The following is a 25645-nucleotide window of genomic DNA, read 5'->3' as shown; positions in this document are numbered from 1 at the left end:
TCTTCCCTCTTTTATTCCTTGCTTTCTTCCTTTTTTCAATCTTTCTCTCCTTTCCTCAATCTTTTCCTCCTTCCTTCTTTCTTAACTTCCTTCCTTTCCTCAATCTTTCCCTCCTCCTTTACTTTCTTCCTTTCTTCTCTCCCTATTTCCTTCCTTCCTTTTTTTCCCTCAACATCCCCCCTCCTGTTTTCCTTTCTTTTCTTCCCCTAATCTTCCCATTTCCCTCTTTTCTTTCTTCCCTTACTTTTTCCATCTCTCTCATTCCTTGACTCACTCTTCTCATTCGTCTCCTTCCCATTTCCCCTCCTTTCTCCCTTCCCATTTTTTTCCTTCTTTTCCTCACAGTTTTTCATTCCTCTTTTTCTCATCCTCTCTTCTTATCGCTTTGTCCCGCCCATCTTGTCCCATTCTAGACACTTGGATACTTGTGCCTCTTGTTGCTTCTTACCTGACACCATAAGAGAGGGAGAGAGACATGAAGAACGCTGTAAAAACAAAATACGAAAGAAGACGGAAAAAAAGAAACTGCAAGAAGGGGAACACGAGAAAAAAAAAAAAAAACGCGAAGAGAACAAGAAATTAAGAAAAAAAAGTATAAAATTCAGTCAGAAAAAGGAAAAAGGACACCAGGAATGAATAAGTAAGGGAAAATACACGGGAAAGAGGCGGAAAATGGAGAGAGAGAGAGAGAGAGAGAGAGAGAGAGAGAGAGAGAGAGAGAGAGAGAGAGAGAGAGAGAGAGAGAGAGAGAGAGAGAGAGAGAAACACATGAAAGAAAACGTTAAAAGATAAGGATAAACGCAATGCAATAAGGGCAAAGTAACCGAAGCGAGAAATCCTGCAATACAGTATATAAAGGTAATGATAGGAGGGACGCATTACGGAGGGTTACGATCAGAGAATCACCTGTGCTTGGGATTCATTGGCTGGGGCAAGGCGCGGTCTGTGAGGAAAGAACGGACACACACAAATGCACACTCACGCGCACACGCACTTAGGAAGGATGCTCGTAAAGTAAGAGGGGAAAATAAAAAAACTGCATCTCCATCTTCATCTCCCGCTGTCTGTCCCTTGAAGGATGCTGGGAGGAAGGGGAAAATAGCAGGAGGAGGAGGAGGAGGAAAAGGAGGAGGAGGAGGAAAAGGAGCAGGAGGAGGAAGAGGAGGAGGAGGAGGAGGAGGAGGAGGAGGAGGAAGAGGAGGAGGAGGAGGAGGAGGAGGAGGAGGAGGAGGAGGAGGAGGAGGAGGAGCAGTAGAGGACAAAGGGAGGTGTTTTGAAAGTTTATGGCCTTGTGTGTGTGTGTGTGTGTGTGTGTGTGTGTGTGTGTGTGTGTGTGTGTGTGTGTGTGTGTGTGTGTGTGTGTGTGTGTGTGAAGAGAGTGAGGGAGGCGATAAAAAGACTAATGGACTAGAATGAAAAGGTGGACGAAAAGGAAAAGAGGAGAGGAAATTGGGAACAAACATAGCAAAACTGAATAACGAGTCATTCACTGTTTTATGTATTATCTTTAAAGGTGCATCAACACACTGGAATGACCCAAGGTGTGTCGCGGGTTCGTTAAGGTGGTTGGGCCTCGTTAAATACAGCTTAGGTTTCCTCCTTAAGTCAACTGCCTTCAATTAAACCGATGAGTCTCGTTCAGGTTTCATAATAGCAAGGCAGGATCTCCACTCTAGGCTGAGCGAATGGATAGGAAACTGTTGACAAAATTAATAATGTGATTCGTACGTTTAATATAAAAAGAATGAGTGAAAGGATAGCCTAGTGTGCTCAGCTAAATCAAATATTCCATCAAGTAATCACATGCTTTCGTTAAGCAAATGCATAGATTTCATAACTAGAAATGACACTTTCATATAGGTTGATATGAAAAAAATTAGTCCAACTGTGTGAGTTGTACAATGTCAAGTTGTCTGTTAACAACTCTAAAGCTTTTGTCAGGCAGCGGAAAGATTTTGAGCTAGAGATTTCGCCTTTTCAATCGACACAAAATTCAGTTTGTTAATCTCTCTGTACAAGTATCAGTTGACAAGCAGGTAAACATGTGAATGATTGGTTATGTTTCTGAGCCCCAAGTGAGAATATTAAACCACTGACACACAGCACTATACTGCACAGTATACTATGCTTCAGGGACTGAAATTATCATTCACCGAAGTCTCGATGAACAGAGAAGTGAATAACGGTATTATGACAAAACATAAATACTCACAGCTATCAGAGTTACCTTTAGTTGATATAAATGAAATCACGAGAAATGCCTTCGCCTTACAAACCACACAAGCCACACAAGCGCCTCTGAAAATCCAAGACAATTTTCACACTGCGTTTATCTTACTTTAACCTCAAAAGCAAACACACTCTCACTTTCCCCGACTCCCCCTTCCCTCTCTCTCCCTCTACAGGACCTAACATCTCCCATCTTTCTCTCTCAAGGCAGTAACCAAAAGACTCTGTTCCACTCACGCCTTGCAACCTCGCCTCGCCTCGCCCCGCCCATCAGAAACGTGCCCGCCTCCCGCATCTGGACGTGGGCGGCGCAGCATTGAGGCAATTTCTGGGTAATCCTACTCGGTTAGGCTCGCCGCTGATTGTGTTCCGGTCCATCTAACTCCTGTTTTACTCATTGAGGTGTAGAGGGAAACCTGAGGCTTTTGTTCTTAGTGTTGTTTTGTGCTGTTTGGTTCTGGTTACTGTTGTTACTAGAGGTGGTGGTGGTGGTGGTAGTGGTGGAGTTAATGGTGAGGGTCAGTGTTGTTTGTGCTGGTGATGGTGTTATAAGGTTATGTTTAGTGGTGGTGTTTGTTGTGGCTGTGCAGTGATGACGGTGTTGTTGATGGTGATGCTGATATGAGGTAATGGCTAGTAGCGATAGTGTTGTTTATTATGGTACGTGGAAATGCAATGAAAAATACGTAGGCGCTAGGTAAATTAAAGTAAATAGTAATCGCAAGATGCTTTCTTTTTACAGAGAAAAAAATCCTGAAAATAAGGTCTTTGTTTATTTGTCAGTTTATTTTCCCTCTCACGTCTCGCAGTGAGAGAAGTAAAGAGAGAAAAGATGCAGTGTAAGAAAAAAAAGTAGGAGAAAAAAAGAGTACGAGGTAAAACTATGGAGGGAAGGAATGATGAAGGAACGGAAGGAGGAGATAGAAGTAGAGCTATACAGAGGATAAATTATAGAAAGAGGGGAAAGAAAACTATAAAAGGGGAAGTATATAGCAGGAGTTGGAAGAGAGGAGAGCGACGGGAGAGAAAAGACTCGTATATTTAAAGAATGTCAGTTCCGATTTATATAGATTTACATGGGATCTTTTTTTCATCCAACAACAGCACAAAAAAATCCTCAAGACAATGTTTCCTATCTCGGTGTAGACGTAAATCACAGCGAGGGAGAGAGGGAGGGAGAGAGAGAGAGAGAGAGAGAGAGAGAGAGAGAGAGAGAGAGAGAGAGAGAGAGAGAGAGAGAGAGAGAGAGAGAGAGAGAGAGAGAGAGAGAGAGGCTGAGATAGGAAGGGGATATAGTATAAGAAAGGCCAAAGAACAATAGAGGAAGGGTAACTGATAAGAATACAAGAGAAAAAGGAAAGAAAGGAAGGAGAAAAAAATATGAAAAAAAACTTGAGCTGCTGATAAGAAAATACATCACTGACAAGAAGTTTTACGTGCGTCTGTCTGTTTTACTACTCGCCCTTAATCTCTCTCTCTCTCTCCCTTTCCTTCTCTCTCTTCCTCTCCTCTCTTAAAACACAGTGCTGACCCCACAAACCATATCAACTTGCCCAGAATCCGAGGCTCCTCCAGTGTGGCGTTTTATGGTTATGCTTGAAGTTTAATTGAGCTCAGATTCAAGCGCCAGCAGGGAACCGCGCTTATTAGAGAGAGGCAGGAGCGGAAGGGAGGAGGAGGGGACGGACTGGCGGGTGCTGACACAAGGGCCAAAGGGAGAGGGTGAGTGACACGAGGGGAACAAGGCAGTGTGGGTTGTCAGGAAAGGGGAAACAAGGGGAAAATGAAGTGGCTTTATGGTTTTGTTGAAGTACGAGTGGTAGTGAAAAATCGCTGTGATATATTTCAGAGTTGATGAATAGATGTTTTTTGAACTTTTAATAAGAAGAAAATTAGCATGAAAACTTAATGAGTGATTTTTTTTTTATTAAAGAATAAAAAAAGAATAAGGAAAACATGTTCTTTTTAGATCTACTTTGTTAACTTTATGCGCCTAATAAAGGGCAGAGAGAGAGAGAGAGAGAGAGAGAGAGAGAGAGAGAGAGAGAGAGAGAGAGAGAGAGAGAGAGAGAGAGAGAGAGAGAGAGAGAGAGAGAGAGAGAGAGAGAGCATAAAGTTATATAACATCCCTTAAGTCATCCTCCTACTCCTCCTCATTCTCGTCCTCCTCCTCCTCCTCCATCACCACCACCACCTCCACCACCTACCCCCTCCCCCTCCTACAACTAATACGCCTACAGCTAAGACTCCAGGCCCGCCTTCAGCTTATATTACAACACCAAGATTAACACAAAGCCCTTGAGTTACTAGCGCGGCCTACTGTTATTAATCATGATCAGGAAGGTTCGGCTATTCATCTTGAGAGGGAGGGGAGGCAAGGGAAAGAAATGGGAAGCAGAGGAACTGGGAAAGACACTGTGCAGTAGAGAGGACGAGAACGGAAAGGGTGATGGGAAAGGAGAGAAAGAGAAATGGGGAAGGAAAGGAGCTAGGAAAAACAGTGTAAAGAGGAAAGAGGAAGATGTAGAGAAAAAAGTGATGGTAAAGGAGGAGAGGGAGAGAAATTAAATGAGGAAAAATGAGGATACTGTATTAAGGAAAGAGGAAGAGGACGCAGAGAAAGAGGTGATGGTAAAGTAGGAGGAGGAGGAGGAGGAGGAGGAGGAGGAGGAGGAGGAGGAAAGGAAGAGTCATTTAGATAGAAGTGCATATTAACTAAAGGGGAAAGAGGAGAAGGAATACACTAAATATTTTCCTCGATATTCATCACGTGACAGAAATCAGCAGAAATGTCACTAAATATTTCCCTTCCATGACAGGCGAGCTATTCCAATATCTTGTCCTGCTCTCAATTTTGCCTTCCTTCACACATCTTCTTATGCTTCTTCCTACTTTCTCCTCGGCTCCTTTCTTATTCCTCTTCCTTTTCCTTTACGTCCTTCTTTGCACCATTTCCTTCTGCTCTTCTTCACCCCTATTTTTCTCCAGCCTATTTTTTTCTTTCCCTTCTTATTTCTCTTCCTTTTACTCTACGTCCTCCTCTTTCCTATTTCCTTCTACTCCTCCCCACACCTCTTCTTATATATCCTCTTTTTTTTTCCTCTCACCCATTTATCTTTCCCTTCTTATTATTCTTCATTTTTCCTTCACGTTTTACTTTCCCCGAGTTCCTTCTGCTCCTCTCCCAACCTCTTTTTATACACCCTCCTATTTTTCTCCCTCCCATTTCTCTTTCCCTTCTTATTCTTCTCCCTTTTCCCTCAGGCACTCCTCTTTCTACTTCCCTCCACACCTCTTCTTATACACCCTCCTATTTTTCTCCCTCTTATTTTTACTTCCCTTTTCACTTCTCATCCCTTCTCCTCCACGTCCTCCTCTTCTCCATTTCCTCCTGCTCCTCCTCCTTCGTCTCCTCCACAAACTACCCGTGCCGCGTAATATGGTTACCCAGGTGGTGTGCCTCCACTCAGCCGTGCCAGACACCGGAGCTGAGCTAACTTATGCATTTACTAAGACAACGCTAGAGAGACGGAGAGACGGGAACACGCACACTGAGTTTAATGGGTAGAAGACTTAGGAAGGAAGTACGTGAAGAGAACGGAGATGAAGGTGAAGGAAAACAAGGAGAAATGAGGCAAAAAGGCAAGGTAGAGGGAGACGCTATTGAGTTTCAGGGTAGAATACATAGGCAGAGCGTGGCGTGGAGGGAACGAAAATGATGTGCGTGTAGGAAAACCAAGAGGAATGAGGCGCAAGAGTACTACCTGAGGGACGGCGCGAAGAAAGGTGCGGCGGGCAAAAGGCAAGGGTCGCAAGGCACAACATAACACTCAAGGAAGAAGAATGTGCCACGATTTGTCTTGTGGATACATTGGGTATTTGTCTGGAGCGCGGGAGGAAGTCAAGAAATATGGCTTTTTCTCGGCTGAAGGAAGGTGGAGGTCTCTTTCTCTATCCCTCTCCCTGTTCCTCTCTCACGATCCCTCTCTCTCTCTCTCTCTCTCTTTCACTCTGACACCACCACCAGACTCAGACAATAAAAGGACAATAAAGGCGGGACAAAAATGTACTCTTCCTCGCGCTAAAAAATAAAAAAAAATAAAAAAATAAAATATACTCGTATATATAATATAAAAAAGTCCCCCTCGGGCAAAACTAATAAAAACAACAGAAAACGCGCCCGAGTCCACCCCTAGAGCGGCCTTCATCCCTCTGAGCGCAGTGAGGGAAGACTGGATGAGCAAAGGCATTAACGAGTATTTCTACGGGGGATTAAGGGAGGGAAAGAGAGAGAGGGAGGGAATGGGGCAGGAGTGAATGATATAAGAGAAAGTGAGAAGATTGGAGATACAGAGAGATAGATAGATAGATAGATAAATAGATAGATAGATAGATAGATAGATAGATAGAGAGAGAGAGAGAGAGAGAGAGAGAGAGAGAGAGAGAGAGAGAGAGAGAGAGAGAGAGAGAGAGAGAGAGAGAGAGAGAGAACCAAAGGAGAGGTGATGACAGAGTTTTGAGGAAAGGAGGAAGGGAGGAAAAAGGGTTGTAGGGAATTAAAGATAAAAAAAATAAAAACAGAAAGGATGGGAGGATGGAAGGGAGAGGAGGGAGGACAATAGAGAGATCGGCAGGAAGGTGTGAAGCATAGGAGAATAAACTCATAGAATACCAGGGAGAAAAGGAAGACATAGGAGGAAACAGAAAAGAATAACGAATGAGGAAAATAAGGCAAGGAATGAATGGAGGGTGAGAAAAGGCAGAGGCGAGAGGAAGAGGAAAAGGAAGAGTAGAGAATGGGGAGAATTAGAGAGAGAGAAGGGGAGGCGGAAGGAGAGGTAAGGGAACAGAGGAGCGCCCAGAAGGGAGGACATTAGGGCACCAGCTGCTTCTCAAGGTCATGTAGGATTTCCAAATGACAGCAGGTGCAGGTTACGACTCCCTAAGGATTCCTGCAGCATAGGACTCGGAGGCTGTTATGTAAAACTATCCTATTACATCAGGAAATATTGTTATGCGCATCGCTGTCATAAAGATTCCCCAAAATTGTTAAACGTTGGAATATTACAGAAAAATTAGGGGGAATATTTTTTTTTTTTTGCCAGTATTCGTAAAACAGGTTAATTATGTACTTGTCACGTGAATTAATACTATGAATATTTCACGTATCAAAAATGGTGGTGGAAAAATACATATGAATATTTGAGCAAATTTACATTCACACAAGATACATATTTTATTTTTTATTCATCTCTCTCTCTCTCTCTCTCTCTCTCTCTCTCTCTCTCTCTCTCTCTCTCTCTCTCTCTCTCTCTCTCTCTCTCTCTCTCTCTCTCTCTCTCTCTCCTGAAAACACCAGGAAGTTATTATGCAATCGATCTCTCACTTAAGTGGCAGAGAGAGAGAGAGAGAGAGAGAGAGAGAGAGAGAGAGAGAGAGAGAGAGAGAGAGAGAGAGAGAGAGAGAGAGAGAGAGAGAGAGATGAATATTGCCTGAGCAAAATCCATTAATATAGCAAATTATGTCATTCATATTTTCTCTCTCTCTCTCTCTCTCTCTCTCTCTCTCTCTCTCTCTCTCTCTCTCTCTCTCTCTCTCTCTCTCTCTCTCCGTCTGTCTCTGACATTCCCTGAGTACAAAAGTAATCCCTCATTAGTCTACGTTAATTCCCACCTTTGTCAAAATATCTTAACTTAAAAAAAAAAAATAGAGAGAAAAAACGAAAGGGAAAAAGTAAATGACATAATGAAGATCCTAAAATCCACTTTTCTTAAATCTTTAAGCCGGTACTAAAACTCTAAACTTTTACTTTTTTAATGAACACAAAATTGAATAAATGAATGAATACTACTGAACTGATGAGACGCGTATGTAGTTGGCGGCTGACAATAAAATGTGTCACTTGTACATACATTAAACATCACTCAAGCTCCGTTGAATATATGAAATTGCTAATATCCGAGGAAATTTTACGGCAGAAAATTGTAGCGCCGTATTGGAGATTGCGTGTAAAAGGAGTGACGTTAGGGAAAGAGAGGGTCGTGAAGACAGTGAGGAACAGAAAACGTGGCAAGCAGAGAAAACGAAGGGTGGTGAAGCAAGAGTGGTGAAGCAAGGGTGGAATGAGGGACGGAGATGGGATGGCTGAGAGGCAGCGTTGGGAGGAAATTGAAGGGTGAAGGGAATGAAAATGGAAGGGGAAAGGTACGGGGAAAAAAGGATGGAAGGAAGAGGCTGTAAAGGCGGCGAAAGATAGGTGGATTGCCGGCCGTAGTGGAGTATAGAGAGGTTGAGTGGGGGAAAGCAAGGGGATGGGAGGCGATGAGGGCGGTGGGGCGCTGTAAGAAACAAGAGGACCCAAGTTTACGAGCAAGCTTTTAGGGGGGGGAAGGGAAGGGCGGAAATAAGGAAAGGAGTGTGGGGTGAAATTCATGTTAGAAAGTAGATAGTCTCGCGTGTGTAGTCTGTTTGGATACGCGGACGTTGTGGAGGTGAGAGGAGGAGGTCTTGAAGTGAAAATAAGGAAGTAAAGTTTATGGAAAAGAGGCACTTGTTAAGGTTATTCAATAAGCATATGCATAAAGGACAAAGAAGATATGGTTCTCTATAAGGTATATCATCACATTTTCATCATAAAAAGAAGGCCTGAATTTTAGCCCATGTTTATGTAATAACGTCCACAAATTCCTTCTTTCCATCAAGATAACCATTTTTCTTTTCCCTTTAGATATTCTTCCTTTACCATCACGGCCTCCTCGTGGATCAACACCAAGCTATTTCTCCCATCCAGCAGCACGTGTCGCCTTGCATTGAGATAGTAATGTTAGTGAGTCCATCACCTTGCCAGTGCATCCTTGTGGCTTTGATCTATGAATGTGATACTTGGTAACTAAAATGAAAGCAACTGAAGAAATATCCAGGTATAAATAATACAGCGTTTGAGTAATTAATGATGATAGTTACATTTCTCAGAATCGTAGCTGAGTAAAGTTTAAGATGCAGGACGTGTACTAAAAACAAACAGCAAATGAACTTACTCACTGAGCACATGAGACGGAAAGATAAAACGGAGGAGTTTGTAAAAATGAAAAAAAAGAAGTTCTTTCTCTATTTCTCTAAACACTATTGCTATGAAAGAGTTCAATCCTTTCCATCTAAACACAATAACCTGACAAAAACACCTCAAGTCTCTTCATAACAGACCGCTTACTGATGCATAAAGGCTCTCATCCTCCTGACGATATGAGGCAAAATATAACAAGGAAAAACAATAAAGGATCCAATGGTTCTACTCACTCCTCATTCCGCTTCGCCTCGCAGGACTTCCTCAGGCTCAGAACGCTCGCTGCCGCATCCTGCAATTAAGACACAACTGTAAATAAACCGCTGTGTTGTTTTTCCTGACACACTCTTAGTATATTTAAATTCCTCTGACTAGGAAATGTAACAGAGGCTTTAAGAGACACACCCACCAAAGGAAATCAGACTTAAGGACTTAATAACTAAGAAAGGACAATTCTCCGTGTTTGGGCTCCGTGTCTAATCTATGATGTCTTTTTTTGTTTACTCTCATCTTGGTCTGACGGAGAGGACGATCTGTTTCATATGCATTATTTATATCTGCTTCTAAATTGAGATAACTGCCTGAGTCTTGGTGTTGAAATGACGCACTGGTGGGCTGGACGGGAGGGGACGGGAAGGGAAGGGAAGGAGACACAAGGCAAGAGAAAGGGAAGGAAATGAAAGGGAAGGAAAGGGAAGGGAAGGGAAGGGAAGGAAAGAGAAGAAAAGAAAAGTGAAGAAAAGTGAAGTGAAAAAAAAAAGGAGGGAAAGGTAAGGAAGGGAGGGGAAGGGAAGGGAAGGGAAGGGAAGGGATGGGAAGGGAAGGGAAGGGATGGGAAGGGAAGGGAAGGAAAAAGTGAAAGAGAAGGGACGGGAAGGGAAGTGAAATCAAGGGAAGATAAGGGAAGGAAAAGAGAAGAGAGGCAAGGGGAAAAAAAAAGGAAAGTAATGGTAGGGTTCATAGTACCTTACTCAGGGAAAAAAAAAAGGAAGACGAGGTATAAAGAGGAAAGTTCGAAAGGCAACACGAGATTGGAGGGAGATTCAATAGGGAGAGGAGCAAGGAGTTTGTAGAAGGGAGGGAAGGAGGGAAAATGAACCTGTACAGGGAACAAAGGGCAAGTTATAGGTTGTAAGTTAATAGCTGTGTGTGTGTGTGTGTGTGTGTGTGTGTGTGTGTGTGTGTGTGTGTGTGTGTGTGTGTGTGTGTGTAAAATATGACCTATACACTACATGTCTTTTGGATTTCTCTTTATCTTCATTCAAACACTACAATAATCAATGAAATACAAGCACACACACACACACACACACACACACACACACACACACACACACACACACACACACACACACACACACCACCATATACATACATACATACATAAACCCAACGAATCACCTTCCTTTCCATCCTTCGCTATGAATATGAATACGAATAAAAATACATATCCCACGTTACTCAAGCTTTCAGGAGAGCAGCGGGACACATCTTGGGAAGCATTTTCATGAATCAGAAATCGCTGCTTGGAACCTCAGGGAGAAGAGGCTGTGATGGCGGCGGCGGCGGCGGTGGCGGTGACGATGGTGGTGGTGGTGGTGGTGGTGGTGGTGGTGGTGGTGGTGTTGGTGATGACATGTGGGACGTTGGGGGAAGAGTGGAGCAAAATGTGAAGGCAATGCAGTTATGTCAAAGAGCGAGTGGATTGGAGAGTGGAGGTGGAAGGTGTGGAGAGGGGAACAGTGGAAGAGGAGGAAAGGGGAATGTGGTGGATGTAAAAGAAGGGGAATGGAACTTGGAAGTGACATGAAGGGGTATAAGTGTGTGTTTTGTATGTTTCTGTGTGTATATGAGAGAGAGAGAGAGAGAGAGAGAGAGAGAGAGAGAGAGAGAGAGAGAGAGAGAGAGAGAGAGAGAGAGAGAGAGAGAGAGAGAGAGAGAGAGAGACTACACAGACACACATGAACAAGATATCATTCATACTTCTCTCTACAGAATTAAATTTTCACCCCACCCTATGTTGTCCACTCCCCACTCCCTCCCTGTCTGCCTCCCCCTGCCTAGTCTCACTCATAGAGAGCTGCTCCTCGCCACTCCTCGCTCGCTCTCTAATTAATGTCTCTGATGAAACTTGAAGCAGCGAACAACACATTCCTGGAACTTATCTATTTCTGTAATGAGTTTAAGTATGTCTGTCTGTTTCTTTGTCTGTCCGTCTGCCTGTCTTTCTGGAAATGTCTGTCAGTCTGTATTTTTGTTAATGACTATCTGTCTGTCTTTGTGTGTTTGTTTGTCTGTCTTTCTGTCTGTTAGTGAATTTGTTGGTCTGTCTTTGTAAGTGATTATTTGCCTGTCTTTCTGTCTGTTGACTGTATCTGTCTATATTTTTGTGTGCAAGTGTGTCTATACGTCTCTTTCTGTCTGCAGGCGTGTCTGTTTGTCTTTGTAAATGTGTTTCTTTGTCTGTCTTTCTGTATGCAAGCGTGTGTGTCTGTTTATCCGTCATTCTGTCTATCTGTAGGCATGTACTTATGTATGTACATATTCGTTGCAAGTTTATATATTTTTTTATTCATGTGATGATTAGTATGGTTTTATCTTCGACAACTTAGGCTTATTCATTCATGACTCATTTCTCTTCATTCATCATTTATCCCCGGTACATGTTAAAGAGAATTCGTGGTGTTCATTTCGCTCATGTACGTACGTATATTCACTTACTTCCCTAAAACTCGTCAAGACATTAATGTATTGCGCCAAGCTTGCCGTAGCATTAAATAGCACGTAAGTGTGACTCGCTCTGGCGTGAAATGGTCGTTTTACTACTTTTTTTTTTCGGACTCATTAGTATTCATGCGTTCACTTGGCTACCGTAAGCGAGTCTTCGATTGGAAAATAACGAAAGCAAATAAGCACCACACTTTCTTTTTCCTCGCTAAATTATTCATATTATTTAATGCGTATATATATGTTTTTTTCTTCCGTAAATAGTAAAGCTCTCTCAATATTTTTTCTTCTTCACGGCACTTTCTCCAGTGAGGTATAAAATGTTTTAAGGTTTAAAGATTCTCTCTCTCTCTCTCTCTCTCTCTCTCTCTCTCTCTCTCTCTCTCTCTCTCTCTCTCTCTCTCTCTCTCTCTCTCTCTCTCATTGGTTATTCATGTGCCTTTCCGTCTAACGTTCCAAAATTACCCCATTACATCCGGCACGACAATTTTTCCATCGGTAAAGTCTCCTTCACCTTGACCCTCAACACGTCTGGCAGTGGCGGCGGGAGCAGTTTTGTGGCAGCGTTGAAATCCGTCATAAAAGGTTGCGGTAAAAGCTTTTATCGCTGCTCCATTGTTGGTTGCGTTACCGCCTACAATACTATCATTGTCAGGACTCTACTCGATTCCTTCATTCACTGCTGGTACATGGCAAAGAAAACGGAAAAAGAGGGAGGAGGATGTCTAAATATAGGAATAAAATGTGGGATGAGGATAATTCTTTTACAGGAAAGGAAATCGACGAGAATGAAGATGAGAAAGATGTGTTAAAATAGAAGGAAAAGGGAAAAATGTTTGCCAAATGTGGGAAAAATAGTGTAATACTGGTGAAGAGAAGGAAATTAAATTTACAAAGGTTGAAATATAAATGTAAAATGTGAAAAATGTGGATGTTTTGAGAAGAAAAATGAAGTGATGATAAAAACAAAAATGACAGGAGTTGAAAATTAGAAATAAAACAAGAAAAGTGGCTTGTTATTCTTAATGTAGGAGGAAACTGAAACATTACGTTGACTCTAAAATTAAAGTAATCCAAATTAATAACTTTCATGCCGCTGAAACAAACAAGCTTAACTGCCATAGAGGAAATAACACGTCAGGACCTTAAAGCTTAACACTATACCGGTATTATTTTCCTCTCAACACGAAACAAATGCTATTCACGAGTCATTACATAATTGCAGAGAAATATTTCCATTCCTACTTTAAATCAAATATTAATGGCAGTTATTAATTACTCAACATCGACAGTTACCACTACTAATTAAAGCATAAATCACACACAAAGTCACATAACAGGAGATATATCGACCTAAATTAATTATTACAGAAAAATTATTATTACAGGGTAAATTTTGAGCGTAACACCTTAGCCTGTTGAAGTAGAGGAATGTGTAAATAAAAGCTGGAATTGATATTATAATAGTAGTAGTAGTAGTAGTAGTAGTAGTAGTAGTAGTAGTAGTAGTAGTGGTAGTAGTAGTTATTGTTGTAGTAGTAGTAGTAGTTGTAGTACTAGTAGTAGTAGTTAGAAGTAGTGGCTTAATAAGTAATAGTAGACAAATATACAAAAACAATCCATATTAAAGTAAAAAAAAAGCACCCAAAAGCAATAATACTTACAAAATTTTACGTTTCCCCCCCAAAAAAAAAAAAAAAAAAAAAGAGAAGAATGAAAGAACGAATGAATTAACCCACGTCGTTTACTTATCACTAGAATACCACAGGAAAAACAGGAACATTAAAAGACGAAGTTGCAGAGACACACACATTAACCATCCGTCGAGGTAATTAGTGTGGCCGCAGCTCACCGTAATTAATTAAAAGGCAAAAATGCTCATAACGAATCAAATGGAAAAAAGAATAAGACTAAAAAAAGTGTTCTTATTTTTCCGCCAGATGATTATTAGCAATCCAGAAGTGGTTCTTTCATGTTAAGTTAATTTGTATTTTTGTTGATGGTGTGTGTGTGTGTGTGTGTGTGTGTGTGTGTGTGTGTGTGTGTGTGTGTGTGTGTGTGTGTGTGTGTGTGTGTGTGTGTGTGTGTGTGTGTGTGTGTGTGTGTGTGTGTGTGTGTGTGTGTGTGTGTGTGTGTGTGTGTGTGTGTGTTACTCAGGAAACTTGGTAAGAATATGGTACAATAAACGTAAACGAGATTTGGAAAGTTGACTCAAAGAAAGAAATAGTTGACTCAAATAAAAGATGATAAACTCTCTCTCTCTCTCTCTCTCTCTCTCTCTCTCTCTCTCTCTCTCTCTCTCTCTCTCTCTCTCTCTCTCTCTCTCTCTCTCTCTCTCTCTCTCTCTCTCTCCCCACCCTCCCAACACACACACCTGAATGGAGTCTGAGCGGAAGGTAATCACGCCATAAGATCCTGAAAAAGACTCAAACTCCAGCACAAGGCTAAGCGACCCACACAACTCCAGAGTCCATTAACTCCATTACTCCCCATTGCTAGCGCTCCATCACCCGACGCTGCCTTCCCCGCGCCTATTGAAATCCCTGGGACGCCGCCTGCCATTGTGCTGCCTCCAATATTGAAAATAAGGGCGGTTTTCAATGCTTTACCCATCGTCTTTTGGATTGGAAAATAAGGGAACTGCCAGATGGATGGATGCTGCAATGTGTGTGTGTGTGTGTGTGTGTGTGTGTGTGTGTGTGTGTGTGTGTGTGTGTGTGTGTGTGTGTGTGTGTGTGTGTGTGTGTGTGTGTGTGTGTGTGTGTGTGTGTGTGTGTGTGTGTGTGTGTGTGTGTGTGTGTGTGTGTGTGTGTGTGTGTGTGTGTGTGTGTGTGTGAGTCGAAGTTTTCTGCTCGTGCTCCACTTTCCAGTCTTCTCCTCAAGATGTCCTCCTGTCCCCCCCTCCCCACCACGCAAAAAAAAAAAAAAAAAAAGTGACTTCATGCATCTTAATTTCTTCTTGAGTCGAGTGGTTCTTCTTCCTATTCCTAGTCTCGTTACTACTACTGCTACTCTTTCTTCTACACGTCCTCCTTCTTCTCCTCTCCCTTCATCTCTTCTTCCTTCACCTTATGCTCCTCCTTTTCTTCATCTTTTCCTTGTCTCATTACTATTATTGCACATTTCATCTTTACTGTATTACCAATTAATCTTTCTTCCTCCATTGCTTTGATACAGAATGAAAACAATGAGTAAAATTATATAATCTGTGCAGAAAAACCAGCGTCATTACAGCAAATTACTTTACTGCCAATAACAGGAAAGACAAGAGAAAATGCAAAAACGCACAGCACGAATATAGAACATAAAACAACGTACGTAAAAGAAGGAACGAGATAATATGCAAGCTCGTAGCACAACGACGATGGAGGATGCGACGGAGCTACAACGCAGGAAATGAAACGACAGAGATAGAAAAGAAAGGAAGATAAAAGCATACATAAGATTCATCTCACAGTAAAGCAGAAACAGACACACACACACACACACACACATACACACACACACACACACACACACACGGGGAAAATCACAGCAAAGGGCAAAGGCAGTTTCAAGCAGCAGGCGTGTTATAGATAATGCCCCATAAACTCCCTCCTTGTGTGCCTCCCTCTCATCCAGGGCGACATTGAGAGTCCCCAAGACGGGCGCGGCACCCACTGGCTTATTGGCATTCGATAATAGTAGTAGTTGGAAAAGCAGGAGGACCACGAGGAGTAGGAAAAGGGGGAAAAGAGTTGAAGGTGGTTCTGTTGGTGGTCATAGAGGAGATAAGAAGGGAGGATAGATGGAAAGGAAGGAGAATGGGAGAGCGAGGAGGAGAAAGGATCGGATAGGTAGAGAAAGAAAAAGGTGTACGAGCAAAAGAACGGAAATAATTGGTAGAAATAGATGAACGATAAAAAAAGAGAGATGAGAATGAAGGAAACGCAAGGAAAAAGAGTAACTAAATAAATATAAAAAGAAAAAAACGAACTGTAGATAGAAGAAAGATTACGAAAGGAAGATAAAAATTTCCCAAACCCGAAGAACGATAGAAAGAAGGAATCAAAGACAAAAGAGGAGGACCAGAGAAAGGAGAAAGGAGGAAGAGGAAGAAATGGAAGCAAAGGCAAAAGAATTCCTGGACATCACAGGTATACCTCTCCCTCTCCTTTTCCTTCTATTGCCCTCATTCAAAATCCTCCTGGGGTCAGCTGGGTCATTAAGGTCAGGCGCGGTCAGGCAGAGGCTTTTAAGGTCACTCACATCGAGATAAGGTCAAGAAAAGGAGACAAATGATTGCACTATTTCTCTTTATAAATTTATCCAGAGAGAGAGAGAGAGAGAGAGAGAGAGAGAGAGAGAGAGAGAGAGAGAGAGAGAGAGAGAGAGAGAGAGAGAGAGAGAGAGAGAGAGAGAGAGAGAGAGAGAGAGAGAGAGAGAGAGAGAGAGAGAGAGAGAGAGAATCATATAATATTCCTGATACCCCCCACTTCACCTCTTAGTCGCTTAAAGCTAACTGACAACCTTTCTTCTTTTATCTCCCACAGCCTTCCTCATGACACACACACACACACACACACGCACACACGCACACATACAGACACACACACACACACACACACACACACACACACACACACACACACACACACACACACACATAGAGAGAGAGAGAGAGAGAGAGAGAGAGAGAGAGAGAGAGAGAGAGAGAGAGAGAGAGAGAGAGAGAGAGAGAGAGAGAGAGAGAGAGAGAGAGAGAGAGAGTGTGTACAACTGAAAAAAATAAACACCACAAGAAAGCGAAAAAGCATAAAGTTTCACAAGGACAGTGGAGAAGAGATATGAAATGCAAGGGAGAAGTACGATAAATAAAGGAAAAGGCGAAGACGAAAGAGACAGGGAAAAGAAAAAGAGAAGACGAAGAAACAAGACACAGAGGACAAAGAGAAAATTAAGTCAGGAGTAATTTTGTGTAGTAGTTTGAAGGCAGCCTGTATTTTTTCTTTTCATTTGTGTGTGTGTGTGTGTGTGTGTGTGTGTGTGTGTGTGTGTGTGTGTGTGTGTGTGTGTGTGTGTGTGTGTGTGTGTGTGTGTGTGTGTGTGTGCGTGCGTGTGTATCGGCCTTGACAACGGAGCACTGTTACCAAAACCTTCACGTCGCTCTTGCCACTTCAAGTTACTCATAAATAAGTCAGAGATGGAGACCCGCCTCTCCTTCGCTCTCCTCTACCAAGTTACGCCGTGAGGGAAACAACTATTGAAGTGCCTGGAGGTGACGTACAAGTTACCAAAAGGAATTTTTACGGCAAACTCGTATATATAATTTGTGGTTTAGCGTACACGGAGGAATAGATGATTAAAGGAGAGCAAGAAAGGACGTATATAAATTGGTAGATCATAAAAGAATAGTAATAAATAAGATACATGGTACGGAGAGACTCATGATAAATATATGTTGTGGAAGAGTATACATTAACTTAGCAATGAAATAAATGCATCTTTAACCTTTTAAGAGCGGTATTTTCTCCTATTACTTCAGTAATGTTATTATGTCAGTTTAAAATACAGTGCTCCTGAAAGACACCGCTGACAACAAATGAGTAAAAATAGGAGTTAAAACATTTACCATTACTATTGCTATTGGTAAGTAAAATCGTTTAGGGGTAATAAAGAAACAGGTGTCACATTGTCATTAGTAACTACAAGGTTAGTAGTCACAGGAAGGAAGATTAATTAATTAGATTTTTTCACTCACATGAACACACATCCCGGTTTGGTAATCGAGGGAAGGTGAGAGAAGCAGCACCTTCAACAGCACACAGCCACTCCAGAGACCAAAACTTAAATTACTTTTTCGCCATTTTAAGGATTCTTTGCAAACTTCGCCAACAAGCCATGAAATTCACATCTTTGTTCGTAATTATAATTTATAACTTAAGGAGACTTGCTCAGTAAGTTAATGTATTCATCTTAGTACAGCGGTCCTTTCCACACACACACACACACACACACACACACACACACACACACACACACACACAGACACACTATAGTAACAAGACAGACGGCCACTTTATACAAATTTCACGCTATAATTCACCACAACATATATTTTTACCCTTCGATGCATCCTTCACAATACATCATCCCTACGCAGTTTTTCTCCCTCGTTCTCTTTATGTACTCGTGTCCTCCTCGGTCCTCTATCTTTTCTTCTACTTAACCCCTACTTCTCTGTTCCTGGGAAGACTCCTGCAAGATCGTTTTCTGTTGATCGTCTCAGAGGAGTAAAGATGGGGCTTACCGAAAACTCAAGAAGACACTCCAGAGAAAGAGAGAGAGAGAGAGAGAGAGAGAGAGAGAGAGAGAGAGAGAGAGAGAGAGAGAGAGAGAGAGAGAGAGAGAGAGATTAAAAAATCCTTAAGCAATATTCACCACACTCCATACATGAGCAAACAAACACACTTGAGACGCAAAACTCGTGGCAATGAATGGAATGAAACACTGGGCAGAAATAAGAGAGACATCAGGCAGGAGGTCGGACGCACTGGCTGAGTAAGAGGCTCCAGTGGCGAGGCTTAGCTGGGCTGGTGTAGGATGACGTGTTTGCGGGGGCGTGTGGGTCTCCGTAGCGTCGTGGCGTGTGAACATTCATCTCTGCTGCAGCAATTACCGGGAAGCAACAGACAGGCAGGCATCCTGTTACACTCGCGCCAAGATAAATGCCGCGCCAAGTGCAGTGTGAGAATTTATTATTTATTCTAGTGAAGCTGAGACCGAAATGAATACCTCTTAGTGTTGATGAGAGAAGGAGGAGGAGGAATAAGAAGAGGAGTAAGAGGAAAAAGGAGGAACAGGAAGAGGAGGAGGAAGAGGAGTAATTCATAGTTACACTCACGGGTACATAAGAACATATTCAAGAAGTTTAGTTGATTTATAACGAGGCAGAGGAAGTGAAGATAGAGGAGGTGCATAAGGAGGAAAATTAATAGGAGCATCTTCACGTGGAGGAAAAATAAAAATAAACAGAACCATAGGAATAAGGACAGATGATGGAAAAATTAACATAAGGAAGGGAAAGGTGGTGAAGGAAGAGGGCAAGAAACAAGAGAGCAAAGGAAGGAAGAAAGGAAGGAGGATGGGAGGGAAATGATGTACGATGGCCGTGGCTTGATATCACTCATGGGCCTGAGATGAATGATGCTCCCAAAACCAGAATTTATCGCTGGACGATTTAGGGGCTTCGAAACAAGCGGCTGAATTAACTGCGAGGGATAATGAAAATAAATGTGCTGGTAGTTGGGTTCTGACGGCACGCCTATCGCCAGGGAGCGTCGGACTCTTACTGCCACCTGGGGATCTACACGTATATTTTACACAGGAGTCGATTTGATGGAATGCTGGCGAGGGAAAGGTGCGAGCCGGCAAGGAGGGAAAGAGGGCATGGATCGTAAGGGTTCGAAAGGTACGTGTGGATGGAGGTGTGGGTGAGAAAGGAGGAGGAGAGGGGACTGGTGTGCAAACTGAGAACCGTACTGAGACGAAATAAATAAATAATTGATAGAACTTGCAAAAATAACTACGAAAAAACGCGAACACCTACTTCTCCTCCTCCTCCTCCTCCTCCTCCTCCTTCTGTGGACGCCATCGCAGTAAGCCTTGAAGAGCATCTTCTCTTAATACAAGAGACGAGACTCACTCTCTCTCTCTCACTGTATTGGATAAACGTCCCATAAATACTTCAAGACGTGATATCCCTGGTGACAAAATGGAAAATATATCTCCTACTTTATGGACGTAAAATGGGGAGATGAGAGTGGCCAAAAATTATAAATCTGCTCTGACACTTTGGCAAAGGCATTATTTATCTATTTATTTATCATTTTGTGGTGGGATAACTTTTCTTGGTCAATAAATGGGACCAGTAAAAGGGAAAAGTATTTCAGTCAACAAACGTTAACTACCTCACAGAAACATTAATACTTTCCTTATATTCGACATGCACTGAGAAAATATTACAGATTTACAGATTTACAGCAACGAAACCACACAACTTACACAGTTTGTCATTATATCAGAGATATTAAATATATATTTTTTTCTCTATACCTTTTATAACTTTCCCAATATTGAGATACCAGTAACTCTCCACACCTTATTAATTCCCTCCCCTCACATACAGAAACCTTCCCTTTATTTCCCTCCATTCCAATTAAGACAGAACATTCACCAGTACACTCAACACCTTGACTTTCACACACGCTTCAATATGCGACCTCAGTTCTATACAATATCATTCTAATATTCCCAGCACAATTTCCCTCTCCATAATAATTCTAAGCCCTTAAAGCAACTTCCTCTCCACCCATCCATTTTAACCTCTTCTCCCCAAGATTGAATTTAACACCCCCAAATCACCTCTTCTTCCCAACATTAATAATAACACCCACCAAAACAACTTCCTGTCTCGCACATTGAAGACAACACCCTCCAAATCAACTCCCATTAAACTAACCACCCCCGAAGCACCTCTTCTCCCCACACTAACTCCACCTTACCCGGACACCATACCCAGTAACTCTTGCCCTCCTCGTAGTTTCCCCCCGTGCATCTACCCGTTCATTAATCGCCCCGTATTGCTGTCTCTCTTACAGATTTTAGAGCGGGAGATTCGCCGGGTCGTGCACAAAAGGATGTGACGGAAGGAAGCAAGGATACATACCACGGTATCCCCTTCAATAATTCCATTTTCTCTTTAATATACTGCTACTACTCCGGCACCAATAGATTTAATTCCGTTTTGATGATATTTTTGTTCCTTTTTTCTGCTTCCCTATGCACCTTTCGATACTCATTTTTTGTATAGTTTTCTTGCTACAGTTTCTAGGCTTATTATGATTATTAGTGATATTTTTTTCTATTACTATTACTTTCTATATCATTTCTAGTTTACGGGTTTTGGGCGTTGCTCGGTAAGACTTGGATAATTCTCACCATTATTTATATTTTGTATAACCTCAAAAATAAACTACATTCTGAATTTTCCACGGCGTTGCGTCATTCCATGTGGCTGTTCGGTCTTACCTCAGCGCTAGAATGATTACAAACAAGCACTGCCAGACACTTATTTCCTTATTTTAGTTAGAGTTTTTATATCACTTATGAGTTTTGTTTATTAATCTTATAGTTTTATGCTCTTGTCAATGTCCTTGTCTTGTCATCTACTCAATCTTTTTTTTTTTTTTTTTTTTGTTATGCAGTCACCCCTTTGTCAATTTTCACTTCTTACTACTTTATTTTCTTTTAACTTACTCGTGCAAGTTTCTCTTATCACGACAAAAATAACTCTTCCTTTCTCTTTCTCCTTCTAGTCTTCCACCTTCACCTCACCCCATTCCCCTTACTTCTCTTCTTACACGCTCGCCTCATTTCTCCCTTCATATTCTTGGCCTCTAATCATCCTCCTCGCCTTTCCTATGTCTCCTTAGCTTCGCATTTCCATTCTAAGGACCCTCTCTCTTCACCATCCAGTACCTCCTATCTTCTCATCCCAGCCACTATCCTTTACTCCCCCTTCTCCGCCTCCTTCTCCTCCTCCTCCTCCTCCTCCTCCTCCTCCTCCTCCTCCTCCTCCTCCTCTCCTCCTCCTCTCATCGACCAAGCCTCCCTACGCTCGGTCTGCCGCACCTTAGCTTTGTGTCTCCTTCGTGGCGTGATTCGTGTGTCGTGCTTCTAATTCATACACTTTTGCATCCCATTCCGAACTTGCATAATGTTGTTCTCCGTCCACGTATATACAGGTGTTTTTTCATATATACTTTTTTTATTTATGAGTTTTTACGAATATACATGGGAGTCTGGTCTGTTTTATCATTATTATTATTATTATTATTATTATTATTATTATTATTATTATCATCATTACTGTGCATGTATATATTACCAGTTCTTGGTGAGGGTTGGACTACAGTGGATGAAGTATTACGAATTCTGTTTCTTCGGTGATTCCTGCTGCTGTGAAAATGTGGCAGCATTGGCATTGCAGAAATTATCATAATGTACTCGGAAACTCGCCAAGGATAGGAACACTGAATCTGAAATGTGAATGTACTGAAAAAAGAAAAGCATAGACTCGAAGTTCCATTAGCACACAAAAAAAAATAAATAAATAAAATAAAATAAAATAAAATAGAAAATAAAAAATAAAATAAATAAAATAAATAGAATAAATAAAAAAAAAGTAGCAAAACTGAACATACACAAACACAAACAAAAGAGACTTGCAATCCACCACAGTCTCATCCTTTACTCCCGCACCTCACCCTCCCACGCACACAGAGACACACTCCGCCCCTCACACACACACACACACACACACACACACACACACACACACACACACACACACACACACACACACACACACACACACACACACACACACACACACACTCACGAATGCAAACCCTTTCCATAACTCACCACAACATAGTACACAGAAACACACAAACACACCAGCACTACATAGCAATAATAAACAAGCTAATAAGGCAAGCGTATCGCGAAACACAACACAACACAAAGCCGGTGCATAAGGGCGACTCCACTCCTCCACCTCCCCGTCCCTTCTCAACCTCATGCCCAGCCATAGGGTCGAGACACTGACTCGGGGGGAAGAGAGAAATTCCTGGCGAGTCACGGAGTACGACGTAGGCTGCAACAGTTCAAGACAAAAACTCTGAGAGGACCCTGGATTCCACTTTGGAGCGAGAGAGAGAGAGAGAGAGAGAGAGAGAGAGAGAGAGAGAGAGAGAGAGAGAGAGAGAGAGAGAGAGAGAGAGAGAGAGAGAGAGAGAGAGAGAGACTATGTAAAATTTTCCGTGCAGACCATTATATTCGTGTAGGAGTGGCGCGGAGGGTCTGTCTGTCTGTGTCTGTCCTGATCTTTTTCCCCAAAGTTGGCGGTGGAAGGAGCCTCTTACTTCCGCCGCGGATGCCGAGACTCTGCTGAGACGAGGATGACTTGAGGGTACATTTGAGGATTTGGCCAAATTTTTTTTTTCTTCTTACATATAATTCTTTTTCTAAATTTAAAACTCGTTCTTTCGAGGTATGAGAACACATCCACTAATCAACACACACACACACACACACACACACACACACACACACACACACACACACACACACACACACACACACACACACACACACACACACACACACAAAACACCTTATGCACCTCAACAAGTCCTACACGTCCTAAGCCTTAATAAATTTATCTCCTGCAATATGAATACAAAAACACTGCAATTTCCCCGTGTCCTCCTTTCTGTCGCTGGCGAAACGCAGAAACAAAGCGGCACTGATCTGACTGACATCCAATTATATAAAATTTTCCTCTCCTTTCCGTGTGGCGAGGGAGGGAGGAGCCTGGACAGAGAGGGAGGGAGGGAGGGAGAGGAAAGGGAGGGAAAGAGGTGACAAGAGGGTTGGCAGCGGAAGGAATCAGATGTAAGGGAGAAATAAGTGGAAAAGAATAAAGGAGAGAAAAGTTGAAGCGTTCCTGCAATTCCGGCCAACAGTAAGTGGTGTGAGAAGATAAATTAGACCATTAAATAAACAGTAGCCGCATCACAAAGGCTACCAATCATAATGATCATTAATCACACGCCGTTAAAAAGCGAGTGCAAAGGAGATAAAGAAGAGAGACGGTGAGAGAAAAAAAAATAATGCTAAGAACTCATCAATCTCAATTAACAAAAGCTACGCAGCTACACAGAAAAAAAAAAACAATGGAAAAAAATAACAAAATAAAACATCAAGAAAAGAAAATCATTAAAATCCAGATGAGCAGGAAATGTCGTTGAAAAAAAAGAGCAAATCAAAGACCAAAAGGAAAAGTGAAGAAGAATGAGGATCAAAGGGAAAAGAAAAGAGAGGAAAATGGGAAGGATTAGGGGAAGCGACACAGGTTAAAGCGAAACGCGAAGCACTTTTATATACGCTGGAAAAAGAAGTGAAAGTGAAGCAAGAATAGTGGGAATAAGAGAACGAAAGGGGGAGACAGAGCAAAGGTTGATGACGACAAGCAAATGGCGGAAATTAAATCAAATAGAGGGATGTAGGAAGTGATTAAATAACTAAAAAAATGAGGAATGCAAATAGCTAATGCAGAAGTAAAAGGTGAATGTCTATTCTTTTCCTTAACTGATATATTATGTTACTTTATTTCAATATAGCGACAGAAAATTGTGAAATGTGTCTTAGCCAAAGGAACATAATAAAATACATAAAAACTCATAAATGAAACAGGAATACCTTACCAAAAAACACGTGTGCTGCAAGGATCTGAGGAAAACGTGACCCCCGTTCCAGTAAGTCAAGGAAAAGCAGCAAAAATACTGAATACATATGATTAAGCTCGATAATATACGCCTAATAAAGCCGTACAAAAATATGAGTTGGTTTGAACGTCTATGGTAGATGCCAGCTACGGTTTACTATCAAATGCGAAAGTAGTTAGAATACTGTATGCAAATTAACCTCTATCTGCACTACTTAAAGTATTACAACAATCATTATAAAAGACAAGTAGGAATATTATCAAATCTATGTATAAATATGAAACACGAGGATCAAAGAAAAAAAAAACGTGATAGCTTCAAATTACCTTTATTCTTTCCAAAGAAAAACGACAAACTGAGGAATCAAAATGTAGAGAAGAGGGGAGGAAGAAGACGTACGAGGAGAGGAAGGAAATGCAGGGAGAGGGGAGGAAATATATGCAGAGAGGGCAGGGGGAGAGTCGTGGAAAAATACAAGGAAAGCTAAATAACGGGAGTGGTATACCATAGAGGGTAGAGGGGAGAGAGAGAGAGAGAGAGAGAGAGAGAGAGAGAGAGAGAGAGAGAGAGAGAGAGAGAGAGAGAGAGAGAGAGAGAGAGAGAGAGAGAGAGAGAGAGAGAGAGAGAGAGAACCATTACACCTAAGAGCAAAAAACACCAGTAACTAATCCTCCTATAACAAATAAATAAATAAATAAATAAATAAATAAATAAATAAATAAAATAAAATAAATAAATAAATAAAAAATAAATAAAATTAAACTCGCTCAAAAAAAAGCACCAAAAAAAAAAAACAAAGCATTAAACCACCAAAGCATAACACGCAACAAGAACAACACCATCAAAAGCCACCCCCCCCAAAAAAAAAAAAAATAAAAATACACAACACCAAACCAACACGCGAGCCAAAAGGAGGCAAAATAGCCACATATCTTTCATCATTACCATCAAAGAGGATACAAGCGGGACTGAAACCGAGCGAGTCTTGTAACCAGTGTAACAGGGAGGCGGAGGAGACGCGGCCCGGGTATTCAGTGGTACACAATAGCACTCACTCAGGCACACACAGCCCGCACCAGCCCCGCCCTATGAGAGTTATAATTGGCCCAGGCAGGCAAGAGAGGCAGGCAAGGCAGGATGGGAGGGCGGCACAGGAGAGGGGAAAAAAGCGAGGGTAAAGATTATGCCAGTCGCTTTAGAGGTGTTTGCTTGAAGGCTTTGGTGTGTGTGTGTGTGTGTGTGTGTGTGTGTGTGTGTGTGTGTGTGTGTGTGTGTGTGTGTGTGTGTGTGTGTG

At 41.9% G+C, this 25645-nt stretch overlaps 1 long non-coding RNA gene across 1 annotated transcript in view; it reads right to left on the bottom strand.

Moving 5' to 3' along the window:
• The window catches only part of LOC135106459 (uncharacterized), a 150155-nt gene that overhangs the window by 86120 nt on the left and 38390 nt on the right, over positions 1-25645 (bottom strand). The window contains exon 2 of the long non-coding RNA XR_010271317.1: positions 9526-9584. This is a non-coding gene — a long non-coding RNA (uncharacterized LOC135106459). The remainder of the gene's footprint in view (positions 1-9525; positions 9585-25645) is intronic.

This window comes from Scylla paramamosain, chromosome 13 (assembly GCF_035594125.1).
Source record: "Scylla paramamosain isolate STU-SP2022 chromosome 13, ASM3559412v1, whole genome shotgun sequence".
NCBI classification, from domain to species: Eukaryota; Metazoa; Arthropoda; class Malacostraca; order Decapoda; family Portunidae; genus Scylla; species Scylla paramamosain.
The sequence above is the reverse complement of the archived record's forward strand: the minus strand, read 5'-3'. Positions and strand labels throughout refer to the sequence as shown.